The following is a 12,433-nucleotide window of genomic DNA, read 5'->3' as shown; positions in this document are numbered from 1 at the left end:
AGAATTTTTACTCAGGAGAGGTTTGGTGGTTTTGTTGGGTACGGGTTTGGAGGCATTGTCTTGACACTGCATCTGCATAACATGGGGTCTGCTACTTTGAATTTTGTATGTTCATTTGGGCTAGTGGATCAGGTGGCAAGGTGTGGCTGCCTTAAAAAAACCAACCCAACCCAAACAATGACTTGTACAAGATTTTTCTCTTACTTACCAAAGTCCGGAAATACATCCTCTTGTCTGGGGCTGATGTGATGGTTTTATGATCATCAGGAACTCGGGCTGTTTTTTCTTTTTGCTCTGCCATCTGAGGTACGTGGCTTTTTATCTTGTTGATTGCCTCATGGCACCCAGAAGGCAGCTGGTGTTCCAGCCCTTACATCTGTATTTCAGGCGGGTGGAAGTGGGAAGTGGGGAATGGCCGAGCGTGCATTTTGTAGCTGAATTGTATAAGGATTTAAAGCTTCAGGGACAATCTTTAAGGAATTTTTCAGAGTACCGCCCCTCCTCCAGGGCCTCTGCTTCTAGCTCTTGGGCTCCCCTGGTGGCAAGGAAACCTGGGAAATGTGATGGCGTCATTGGCACACCAAGAAGGAGGGATAACGGATATTGGGTAGGCAGCCGGCAGTCCTGGCCCCAGGTGGCTTGGGGGAGGGTCAGGCTGATGGAAACTATGTGGCAGGGGTGGGGGGTTGCCACAGCTCCTCCCCCCCCCCCCCCCCCCCCCCCCCCCCGTTTCCCACCACCCCCAACCAGCCCTTAGCGCTGTCAGCATTGAGAAAAGCTTCATCAAAGGCACAGGGGTCATCATTGCAAGAGGATCTGGTCCCTGGTCTCTCCGGGGACTGCCATAAAGGGTAACATTTTATTTACTCGCCCTGATTTTATCCCCTGCAGGATGCTTTCCCCTGCTAAGTCATTGCAAGAGCAATTGCCTGGAAATACCAAGTATCGATTCATGATTTCTGTTCATTTCTTTTTTATTGTTCGGTGGGAGATGAAGGCCCAGAAGCAGAATAGGAGCACTTGGAGGGCTTCAGCTCCCTCCTCGGAGGCGGAGGCCATGGCCAGAGGTCCATGGATCATTGTTGCTGTTACTTTTTAGGGCCGCCTTGGCCTTGGGTTGTTGTGCAGTTTGTCAGTCAGCGTCTTCTTTGGTGTCCGGCTCCTCTCCTTCCAGGAAGCTGACAGGTGGCTTGTTTTGTTAAATGCCACTCTAGTTCTGAAAGCTGTCTAAGTTTCTAATCAGAGCTTTCATCAGGCATCGGGTCTTTGTGCTTTGCTTGTGTGGGTAATGACGCCTTGTACCTCAGGTGAGAGTCGCTTGTCTAAATGGTTTTTCTTGGACCGAATAGAAAAACAGACATCCTGTAAAGAGATAAAGCTCATCTCTCCATCTGGAGTTGTTTCACGGGTTTACGGCCTCGATTTCACACTGTGTTTGGGTGGAAATCCCCTTCCTCCTCCCCTCCCCTCCCCTGCTCCCTGGAAGGCGTCCTTACCCGTGTGCCTCCTGTTGACTCTGTCTAGAATCTTCCTGCTGCCCAGCACACGCCCTGTTCACAGACCTCACTGCCCCACCTTGATTTCTCTCAGTTCTGTAGTATTGCTGCCTCTTTTGTGCTTAAAATTTTTTTTTATTTCTTCCTTTCTTGCGTGACGGATTCACTAAGCGTTTATACCAGGATTCGGGTTCCTTGTGAGGAGCACTGACTTGGTTTTCATACTGTTGGGCAGACACCTTGCAAAGACAGATGCCTGACCCCTGGGAGGTGACAAATAGCTTTTTGGTGAATGAGTGACAGAATGAAATGTGTTGAGCCCCTTATGATAATAGCTCATGTGGATTAAGCCTCATATGCCAGGCCCTGCTCTAACTGCTTGATAGGCACCCTTCCTGCGGGCTGACTGCTTCATCGTCCCTGCTGTGCAGGTGGGGGAACTGGGACTTAAGAGGCCCGAACATAGAGAGGGGACGAACTGGCTTACGGCCCCTGCCATCCCCTGTGTTTTAGATTGTTGTTCCTGTCATCGGCGCGGCCGAGTGCTTTGCCCAGGTGCACAGTGTGTGAATGGTGTCCCGACGCAGAGGGGAATGACGCACAATGTGTGCCCCTCTGGAGCCCGCAGGCAGGGGTGATTGGGTGGGTACACTTGGTGGGCTCCAGGAGACAGAGCACCCACATTTCCCCCAGCAGCCAAGCCAGTGGGCAGAACAGGACAGGATGCGGACATCGAGCCACGTGACGCGTGTCCTGGGTGCACTTGACCAGGGGACCCGGGAGGCATTCCAGGTACGTGCTGTACCTGAGACTACTCACTTTGCCGGGCTCCCCGTTGGCCTTTTCATTTCCCTCTGACTCATCCTCACACTTTTCCTGGGACCCGGTCCCTCCAAAAACACACCCTCCTTTCCCCAGGTGGAGCCAATGAGGCCCAGCTCGGCTCTACCTTCCTTTTTTTATTTTTATTTCTTGGAAACATAGGAAATTTGTTGTCAAATTGGTTTCCGTACAACACCCAGTGTCGGCTCTACCTTTAATTACTTGTGCCTTTGTTTGCATCTGGTTCGTCTCATTATAATGCCATTAGCAGAGTGCAGGGGTCCCCGCTGCTGGGCAACCAGGAGCGGTGCCCGCGCAGTTTGAGGCCTTGCTTCTGTGCTCTTGGCTTCTTCCCGATGAGTAAAATGAAGGATTTGGAATAGACAGGAAGCAAACGTACATCCAGGGGCCAAAAGCAGTCTGCGGAACTGGCAGCTTGCTTAAAAATAGTTTTCCTGCAACTTTATTGTTGAACGTTCAACAGTTTGCGTTTTCTTGTTAAAAAAGAGGCCATATTTACTGTAGAGAATGTAAGACGATACAGAGAGGTGGAAAGCGAAAAAATAAGTCACTTACAAACCCTCGGGTGTCATTAACCATCTGGAGCCCACCTTTCCGGGTAGGTACGGTGCTTTGCCGTGTGACCCCTCCTGGGGTAAGCACCCCCACCTGAAGACGGCTTTGTGATCTGTGACCCCCCTCCCCTTCTGACACGTGGACTTGATGGGCGAAGAGAAAAGCTGATGGCATGGAAGAAACCCACAGTTAATGATAGTAAAGTCAGGCAGTGGTGAAATACACCTGTACCTGCAAGGTTCATCAAGTGTCGGCGACCAGTCACATGTGGGCTGAGTGACTGGAAAGAGGGTTTGATGGGGTGAAAGCTGGCTGCCGCTGGCTGTCTTGCCTCCTTTCTCACCTCTTTTCCAAAGTAGAGTGGGACAGCCTTCACGGAGGCAGCCTTTACCCGAAAGTGTTAGAACATGAACATGAGACCATGGCTCGGGCTCCGAAAGTCCCAGGTCTGCCCTCTGCCAGAAGCGTGACCTTGGGCAGGTTACCTGGCCTTTGGTTTTCTGTGTGTGTACTTCATTTTGGGTAGTTTCTCCTCCTGAGTCTTCCCGTTCACGAACTTTTTCTGCTGCAGTTTGCCCATGACACGTTCATGTGGCCTCACGTGGCTGCAAGGGATGCTGGGAAATTGTCTTTGTTTTCCATCCAGATGGTCAGGTGCCCGGCAAAAAATTTTTCTTGCTACGGAAGAAAGAATGGCTAGGAGGGGACGTGAGCCCTTTGTGCCACACTTCGGAATTCGCAGGTACACAGCTTTTACCCGAGGGAGCAGCCGTGCTGGCTTGGCCAGCAGGGCAGCAGTGGGGTCTGTTTCAGTGGAGAAATGGGGAAAACTAAAATGTGAACGATGCTTTGTGCTCACTCCTTTTGAAACTCTCCCCATTTGTGTGAAACAGGACAAACGGGAGTCCCCCTTCTCTTTGTTTAAGCCGTTCTCTTTGTGTCCCAGGCTTATTTGCCCTGTGAGTCCAGGGTGCCCTTGTAGCGTGCAGAATCGGAATTACCACGGACAGTTGTCCTCTTGACCACCTATTGGTCAATACTGTAAGACTCTGAACTAGAATTCTGAGGCCCAGGTGCAAACTCTGACTTAAGGCTCGCTGCTGTCATTTTGGGATGATGTAAACTGAGCCACTCCACCTGTAATGCCCACCTGGTAAGATTCATTCCTTCATTCCTTCGGAAGAAAGTGCTAGAGGGGGAGAGAGAGAATCCCAAGCAGGCTCCACACTTAACATGGGACTTGATCCCATGACCCTGGCATCGTGACCTGAGCTGAAATCAAGAGTTGGATGCTCAACTGACTGAGTCACCCAGGCGCCCCTGAGCTTAAGTATTAAATTACTCTTTGTGTATCATTTGGCCTCCCATAGGGAGAGGAAAATAAAATTAATCTTGGTTTCCTCTGACTTTCTTTTCTCTTTTCATCTTTTTTGGCAAGTTGTAGCCGGAGAGCTCTTTGTATGACACTTGACATCCAATTAAATACAAATTATAGAAGGTACCTTTTATAACATAAAGATGTACAGAAGCACAGTCACTCTGTGTAGACGTGAGTTCGGTGCCCGTCAGTTGCCTTTTGGTTTAAAACCTAACAGCAAAAGTGGTTTTCTATCCTTTTTGACTATGGCTCACGATAAGAAAGAGGCTTTTAAGTGCACACGTTCATGCATTAAGGAATTGAGACACTGCCTTCCTAGAACATTACTTACTTAACCTTTACTGTGTGCAAAACATTCTTATGTTGTATTTTCCATTCCGTTCCATCATAACAAACAGTTGTGACTCACTGAATTACTTTCACCACCCCACTAAAGGGATGCAATCTGTAGTTTGAGAAACATCATTTTATAGAAGGGGATAATATTCCAGAATCTTGTAATCTAGTTAATACGTTCAGTATTTTTTCTGTTGGTTAAGACGTTTCCTCCCTCCTTCCCTTATCTAAGGTGTAAACATTATTTCTCTTGGCGAAAACTCACTCAGATTTTAGTACATGATGTGTTTATAGTTGCAAGGCGGGAACAGACCAGTTTCTTTTAGAAATAGGACTTGTTAGGTCTCTTCACATTTCCTGGGGGAGTGCATGTGGGGGCTTTGCTGCCATGCATTGTGGGCACCCGTGAGCCAGGCCACCTCACAGGTGATTTGTCTTTTCTGGGATCCAGCCCAGTCCCTCCTACATAGATCCTGAAGACCCTCTGACCCCAGCAACTGGAAGTAGGCCCCCGGTTGCAGGTGTGGCTCGATCTAGGCGTGCACACAGTTTACGAGGAACATGTATCCCTCTGCCCCTTGGTTCTGTCTCCAATATAGGTTTGTTTCATTGTCGGACAGGTCTTGTTTCTTGGAGGGAGAGAGAGGTAAGCGTGCAAAGCAGGGGGTCAGAGCAAGTAGCACCCCATATGACTTGCCAGCGGTGTGGATTTTATGCCCCGGCTCGGGGGGCCTGGGGAGAAAAGAAAAGCAGGAAGGGACATGAGCCAGTTGGCATGTTTCTTCCCCTCAGACGAAGATCTGCCCCATGTGTTGTTTCTGTGCACGACAGAAATGATTCTGCCTTTAGAGGGCTGGTTACTTATAGACACTGAAAATATTTTTCTCCCCCCCCCCTTTTTTTTTTGAAATTTCTGACATTGTTTGAATTTAATGATTCATATTACGAATTATTCATGAAAATGATCTTTTAAGCTTCTTATAATAGCTGAAATTATCCTTCATTAGATACTGACAGGTCCTGTGATGGGTGTAATTATAAAAAAATATTCTTAGGCTAGCTATATTCTGCAGTGTTAAAATTACGCAAATGAGCAGGGGATAAGAATAGAAGCTGAGTAGGATGGTCAGATTTTATGGGAGCGGGGAGGGTGGCGGCTTTGCAGATTTTCTAAAGATGAATAAATATGTGCTGCACACATTAAGTACGTTTTTATTAGCGTCTGCCTCAACGCTTACCTTTTCCTCATCGGCAAGGGAGCAAATTAATTTTAGCGCCCCGAATTGTTTGTCACTCTTGCCCATATATGAATCGCACGAAGGAGAATTTTTTTTCCCTTTCCTCCTTCCTTCCACTCAGCATTTTCTGCAAGGCGCTCTGTAGTAATCTGACGGTCCTGCGGAACAGCAGACCTGTCGCGGAGACAGCTGAGTGGGGAGGGGGCAGCGAGTCTTCATCCCGGCGCCCCGTGTGGTCCTCTGGCCAGCTGAGCCCGAGAAATCAGGACCTGCTCTCCTTCCGGTCCTGAGGATGGCCAAGTGGGAGGGTCCTGGCTTCTCTAGGGGCCCCCCTGGCTTCCTGGAACTAGCCTTGGTGCTTGTGTAGGGAGATGCTGGGAGGAGCAGCCCTGAGCAGCCCATCGTGTTTGGTCTAGAACCATGGTGCCCGGGGCCCCCTGTGACCTGGCCCTGCCTGCCTCTCTGAGGATTCTGTCACTCATGCCACCTCTCTACCTCTTGGGCGCTCCCATCCCTTGTTGGGGGCTGTATGGCAGAACCCCTGAGAGAGGGGGTGGTTGGCAGGGGGCCATCATGGACTCTACAGTCTAAGTTCTACTCACAAGTAAGGCCAACGGAGTGGACTCTTAATTCCTTGTCTTTGAATAGCACCGTTCAGCAAAGCGTCGGGTAGGGAGAGTGCTTGGTGGGGGGGAGCTAACATTTAAGTGGTGCTTACTCTGTCAGGTACTGCATGAACACCTGTCCACTTACTCACTTAATCCTCATATCTTAGATCGTGGATGCTGTTACCACCAAGATGGTAGATCTTTGTTCTGCAAATAAGGAACATAGCTTAAGTCAGTTGCCCAAGGTCACACAGCAAGTTAGGAAGGTGAAGCACCTCTGGTGGATTCGCATTGATGGGGGTGGGGGGTGGGGACAAGGAGAGACCCCTGATGTGCTCATCCAGGAGGTTAGCAGAACAGCTTGGGTTTATTCGTGGAGGCGACTCTTCTAGAGTTCTCCTTTCTGTTACCTATTGCTTGCTTGCTTGCTTGCTTTTTCCATTCATTTATTGTTTATTCCAGAGAGAGAGAGAGAGGGAGAGGGAGAGGGAGAGAGGGGGAGACACAGAATCAAGAAGCAGGCTCCAGGCTCTGAGCGGTCAGCACAGAGCCCGATGTGGGGCTTGGACTCACCAACGCAAGATCATGACCTGAGCCCAAGTCGGGTGCTTAATCACCTGAGCCACCCAGGCCCCCTCTCTCTTACCTCTTTAGATTTCATCCTGGATCTCCCGCTACCTGGGCAGGTTTTGAGCACACACTGTGCTGCCTACAGCTCTGCCCGAGTTTGGTCCCGCCGTCCCTTGTACGTCCCTGTAGGACAGAGATGGCTTGGTGTCCTCCCTGCCTTGTGCCTGAGCAGCCTTCCTTGCTGTTGGGTTTTCTTCCAAAATGTGCACAAACCTCGTTCTGCCTTCAGGTGACAGGAGGTGAAGGTTCACTGTGTGTCGTATCTCAGACCAGAGATAAAGGCCCAGAAGCACATATTTGGGGCATGGTGGATGGTCTGTCTCCTTGCCCTCTCCTGCCTTTATCCCTCCTCTCCCTCCTCCTGCTCCTCTCCCTGAAATGTGTGCTACTCACAGTATAACAGACCACAGGCTGGATTTCACCCAAAGGGTATAGTTTGTCAGCCTTTGTTACAGACATTTGTTGGTGTTAAACTGCCTCTTAAGAAATCTAACTGTCCTTGTTCCTGGGGGTCTGATTTTTGCCTCTGGTTCTTCTTCTCTTATGATGTCTTCTTTTGTCCCGAAGTACTGTCAGCCCACCTTTGTATTTTCTCCCATTCGCCCTTCATCTCCCGTCACTCCAGCCACACTGGTGCTCTAGAAATTTCTCGGAGATACGGAGGTAGTGGGGTTAAGGGTGTTCCTTACTTTTTCATGCTATCGTTTCCATGGTAGACAGGCATTACTTGCATCAGAAAGTAACTGGATTAAAACATAACCTCTAGCCTGTGTGTCGATGTCAAAGGGATATTCGCTTGGGACGGCTTTCCCCCGAGCTTCCCGTGTAGGCTAGAGGAGGAGTTGGGTCGGGCCCTTCATGTGGGCGTGAAGCTTTATGGGTTACAGAGTGCCGTCGTCTGACTGATGGTGTGGTCACCTCACGCAGTCACCAGTGTCGATGTTCCTCTGACTTGGCACGTGAGCAAGCTGAGGCTTCCTTACTTGGCACAGGGTTCCGCAGCCAGCAGGGGGCAGAGCTGGAAATGGAGTCCAGGTCTTGGGATTCGGAAGCGGGGCTTCCGGCTGTTGCCTTCTTGACACCCCAGTGGTTCTGGAATGCTTCTTCCCAGTGTGGGTTGAGGTTGAGAGTAGGGTTTCTGGAGTCCGACTCTCAAGGGATGAACCCAGATCTGCAGCTCAGCCAGTGTGTGTGACGTCGGAGAAGCTACTTCTCTTCCCTGGACCCCGGCTTTCTTACACCTGAAATCGAGATAACGGTAGTACTGCCCTTACGGGATTGTTATGACTGTAGAATGAAATCGGTGAGAGCATGCTCTGTAAACAGTAACCCTCATCGCTACATCGTTCCGTAGTTTGTGGTTTTTGCTACAATTAGTAGGAAAATACACAGAACAAAATTCACCAGAGTAACCATTTTTATGTGTGCGCTCAGGCCGCGTTCAACACATTCGCACTGTTGTGCACCCCATCTTCAGAACTCTCTCTTTCTTGCAAAACCGAAACTCTAAACCCGTTCAACAATTCCCCATTCCTTCCCCACCACCTGGGTCTTTGCTGTGCTTTTCATTTATGTTTGTCACGCTGTTGAACGCCGCACCCGACATCCGCCGCCAGTGGTCGTGCTCTGGGACGAGGCCTGTGACCAAGCCGTTTCGACGGAGAAGGGACTGTCCCTCCCTGGCTGTCATGGCGCCTCCATTTATCAATCGCTTGCTCCTCACCGGGGCGCGGGCCAAACCCTTGATGGCGGGCGCCTGGCACGAGCCTCGGCGTGGGACTTTGCTGTGTGTTCTCGCTGCCCACATGGCGTGTGAAGGTGCGGCCCCTCCAAGGGCCTGAGCAGCTGACTCAGGGTCCCGTGGCTGGCAGGGGGCAGAGCCGGCGTGGACACCCAGGGCCACCCCGGAGCCGGCTCTGTACCCTGGCACCGGGACTGGCTTTGCTTTTGGTGGCTTCTCCTCGCTGCCCAGTCGCTGGTTCTTGGGCGGCTGTGGTGAACTTGTTCCCATCTCCTTTCTCACCGTGTGACGTACGCATCCCCTCGAGGGGCACGTTATCGGGGCGTCTGTGTCAGACTTGAAGACCGGAGTGGACGGAGCAGATGGGGCGAGTGGCCCGCCCTCTTCCCGTTGCCCCTTCCTCCCCCGTGGCCACCTCCTGTGTCCTTCCTGCTCCTCCCTCGCCCCTTCTCCTCACGTCACTGCTCTCTGACACGCGTACGGAGGGCCCGCCGCAGACCAGGCCTGCTGTGGACACGAGACACGGTCGCTGTCCTCAGAGCTGATGGACGAGAAGGGCAGGCAGACGAGTAGGGAGGTCACAGCACCACAGGCTGTGTCCCCTGAGGTGGCCCTGAGGAAAGGCCACGTGTGACCAGAAGGGTTCTTGGAGAAAGTGCTGTCTGCTTTGAGGGTGGAAGTGTGAGTAGTTGTCCAGGTGGAAGGAGGAGGGGTGAGATGCTGAGCACTTTGAAGAACCCGAATGGGCACAAGCGGGAGGCTAAGTGCAACTGACCAACCGATCTTTCTCCTGCCAAGACTTTTTCTTTTAATGTCGCAAGCAGGCAGAGCGCCAGACAAGCCGAATGGGGTCCCAGCTCTGTATCCTCTTGGATTCCTCCCCGGTACCTCATGGATGAGCCCAGGGCCAGTGACGGTGCTCTAGGGCAGTCAATGCCGACTCGGGCTTCAGATCCGGGCCTGAACACAAGGCCCGTTCGGAATCCAGCCCGGGTACCTCCCACAGGGTGAACGCTGTGGGGGCTCCTGGACATTGTACTCAAAGCAACCCAGGACCGAGTGTCTCTACACAGTGTTGCCAGCTAATCTGTGAGCCTTGAACTCCTCTTCCTTCCATGAAAAATCTTTACTAACAGCCATTATTCTCATTCACAAACCTTTGCTGGCGGTCAGGGATCAAGACGGTTGAAGTCTGCATCCTTCGTACTTGGCTGGCGATGTGTCATAGAGTTACAGTAGGCATCTGGGTCCACGCAGGCCCGGAGGCAGGGTAGATGCAGCGTGGAAGGTTGAAGTTCTTCCCCCGAGCTGTTGGAAGATTCGAGGAGCTGATGTAGGTTCTGACCAGATCTCAGCAAAACCTAAAGAGGGGTTGTTCTTAGGTCGGAACTCGGCAGGCTTTCCTTGATCTGTTAGGAAAGCGTTGCCTCTCCAGCATCCGACCCCGCCTGTGTTTATGTGGCTGTCCTCATCTGAGTTAAGCCTGTGGTAATACCCTGGAGCTGATGACGAGACCCTCGTGCCTTTTAACTAACACCAGTTCGACAGATGAAGTAGTTGAACTCTGTGTTTTGTACTTGGAAACCAGCCAGAATCCAGCCCTCTCCCCCAGCATCCTGGCCAGAGGCAGCGTCATGCATGGTGCGAAATCCCTCGCATACAGATGACTTCTTTGTCGTCCCACCCCTTGCTAACCATTAATTCTGGTGATGATTAATCTTTTCACCCTTACGTTATCTGACAAGCAATCTTGTTCAGCGCTCTGGAGACCTGAAAAGTGCTATGTGTGTTTAATGTTAATACGCAGCCGCTCCGAGATGTACAGAGTACACGGGAGCTGGGGCTGCCGTAACCCACAGAGGCTCGAAAGTGAGGTGTGTGCTGGGAGAAAGCATGAATCACCTCTCTGCAGCAGGAGAATGTTCTCATGATTTTTTAATGGTTCTCCGAAATGAACGTGCACTATTAAGGTAAACTGTTTAAAAATTAAGGCTTTTGACATTATGTGAGTTTAAAAGGGAGAGAGGGAGAGAGAGAATCTGTAGACTGATGCATGGGACGTGGCTCTTGGGGTCGACAGGGATGGCCTGGAGCCTTGGGTCTCTGTTTCTTTGAGAAAAGGGCTTTGGTTTCCAGGGAAGCTCAGTGCCGTGGACTGAGCCTCCAGGTTTTGGGGATGTTTATTTAACACGGAGTCCATTGGCCATCTGATGTTATATGCGGGCAGCTGGGTCTGGCTCCCACCCTGGATTCCGAGCTGATTTGCATCTGTCTTTAGGAAGGAAATTTGGACTTAGCTGATGTCCATGACAGTTAGGATTATGGACCAGGAGTGTGGGGGGTTCCGCACACAGGATGTAAACTACCCTTGGGGGCTTCTGTAAGAGCTAGCATCCCCCCACAGCCCCCATCCCCGCAGTGATTGTCAATGTAATAAGGATGCAGAGGCCCGCAGAACACGGACGATACGTACATATGACGTTTGTCGTATTCTAGGGTGATGTGTTTTTTTTTTTTTTTTTTTTTTTTTTGCTCAGCTATCCCTGGAATCTTTGGGACTCGTCTTTGTAGCAATTGAGGGCTGAAAGTCACACACACATGCACACACCCCAGCTCCATTCAGTCAACACCTCTCCAGTGTCCTTCTGTGTCAAGCTTTGGGAGCTGGTGCTCAATCTGATAAATCTGTGGGGACAAAAGAGCGCAAGTTCTCAAGATCCCCACTATTCAGAGTGAGGCCTCCAGGCCAGCAGGACCGGCGTCAACTGGGAGCACACAAGTGCAGCTCCTCGGGCCCTACCCCAGCCCCATTCTCTTAGGATCTGTGCTCTGAGTAAAGATCTCCAGGTGAGTTGCCAGCATGTTACCGTGCGAGAAACACTACTGGAAGTTTCTGTAAATGGAGGACAGATACGGAAACAGGTTGCTGTTACTCCTCCTGTTCCTGGAGCAGGCATCACTAATCACACTGGATACTTCTTCCCAGTGAGCCCTGTCTGCGCCTCACAGCTCTTCTCAGAGCAGTGGTCCAGGCGGCTGCTTCCAGCTGCTCAGAGCAGGTCCGTGAGGTCAAGTTCAGCCTCTTCACCCCAGTCCACACTTCTCTCTTACTGGACAACAGCAGCATCCTGGTCCCCTGCTTCCCCTCTTTCCTCCTCCCCACAACCTAGAGTCCTCCTTGAAACATACAAAACCGCCCTGCCTAGAACCCTTTAGTGACCTGCCATTGCCAATAAAGTAAAACTGTGCCTGACCAGGCCCTGGTCACCTCCTAGCCCTGTCTTGGGTCTCCTCCCGCACTTGCCTGCTCATCACTGCCCCTCTGGCCTTGTTTGTATCTGTCTTCAGAGCACGCCCACTCGTGCTGCAGAGCTGGGACATACTGAAGTCACCGTCTCCCTGGGTGTCCCCGCTGTCCGTGTGAGAAAGCCGAGGAGGGCAGAGTTTTGATCGGCCTGAGGCCACATGGCGGTTAGAGCCCTGGCAGGCTCGTCTCCAAGCCTGAGCTGCTTGTGGAAGTTAACCCCCTCCAGTGGCCACACCAGGGAGCCACAGCAGGTCCTTGAGTCTTCTTGTGCTTCCTGTATCCACACTGTCAAGAATGCTCC

The 12,433-nt window shown here is 51.3% G+C and overlaps 1 protein-coding gene across 2 annotated transcripts in view; it reads left to right on the top strand.

The window, feature by feature from the left end:
- SNX29 (sorting nexin 29) overlaps window positions 1–12,433 on the top strand; it is a 500,693-nt gene that overhangs the window by 209,188 nt on the left and 279,072 nt on the right. The gene's annotated exons all lie outside the window — the stretch shown is intronic.

The sequence above is a fragment of the Prionailurus bengalensis genome, chromosome E3, assembly GCF_016509475.1.
Source record: "Prionailurus bengalensis isolate Pbe53 chromosome E3, Fcat_Pben_1.1_paternal_pri, whole genome shotgun sequence".
Classification (NCBI taxonomy): Eukaryota; Metazoa; Chordata; class Mammalia; order Carnivora; family Felidae; genus Prionailurus; species Prionailurus bengalensis.
Note: the sequence above shows the minus strand (reverse complement) of the source record. Positions and strands in the feature narration are given on the sequence as shown.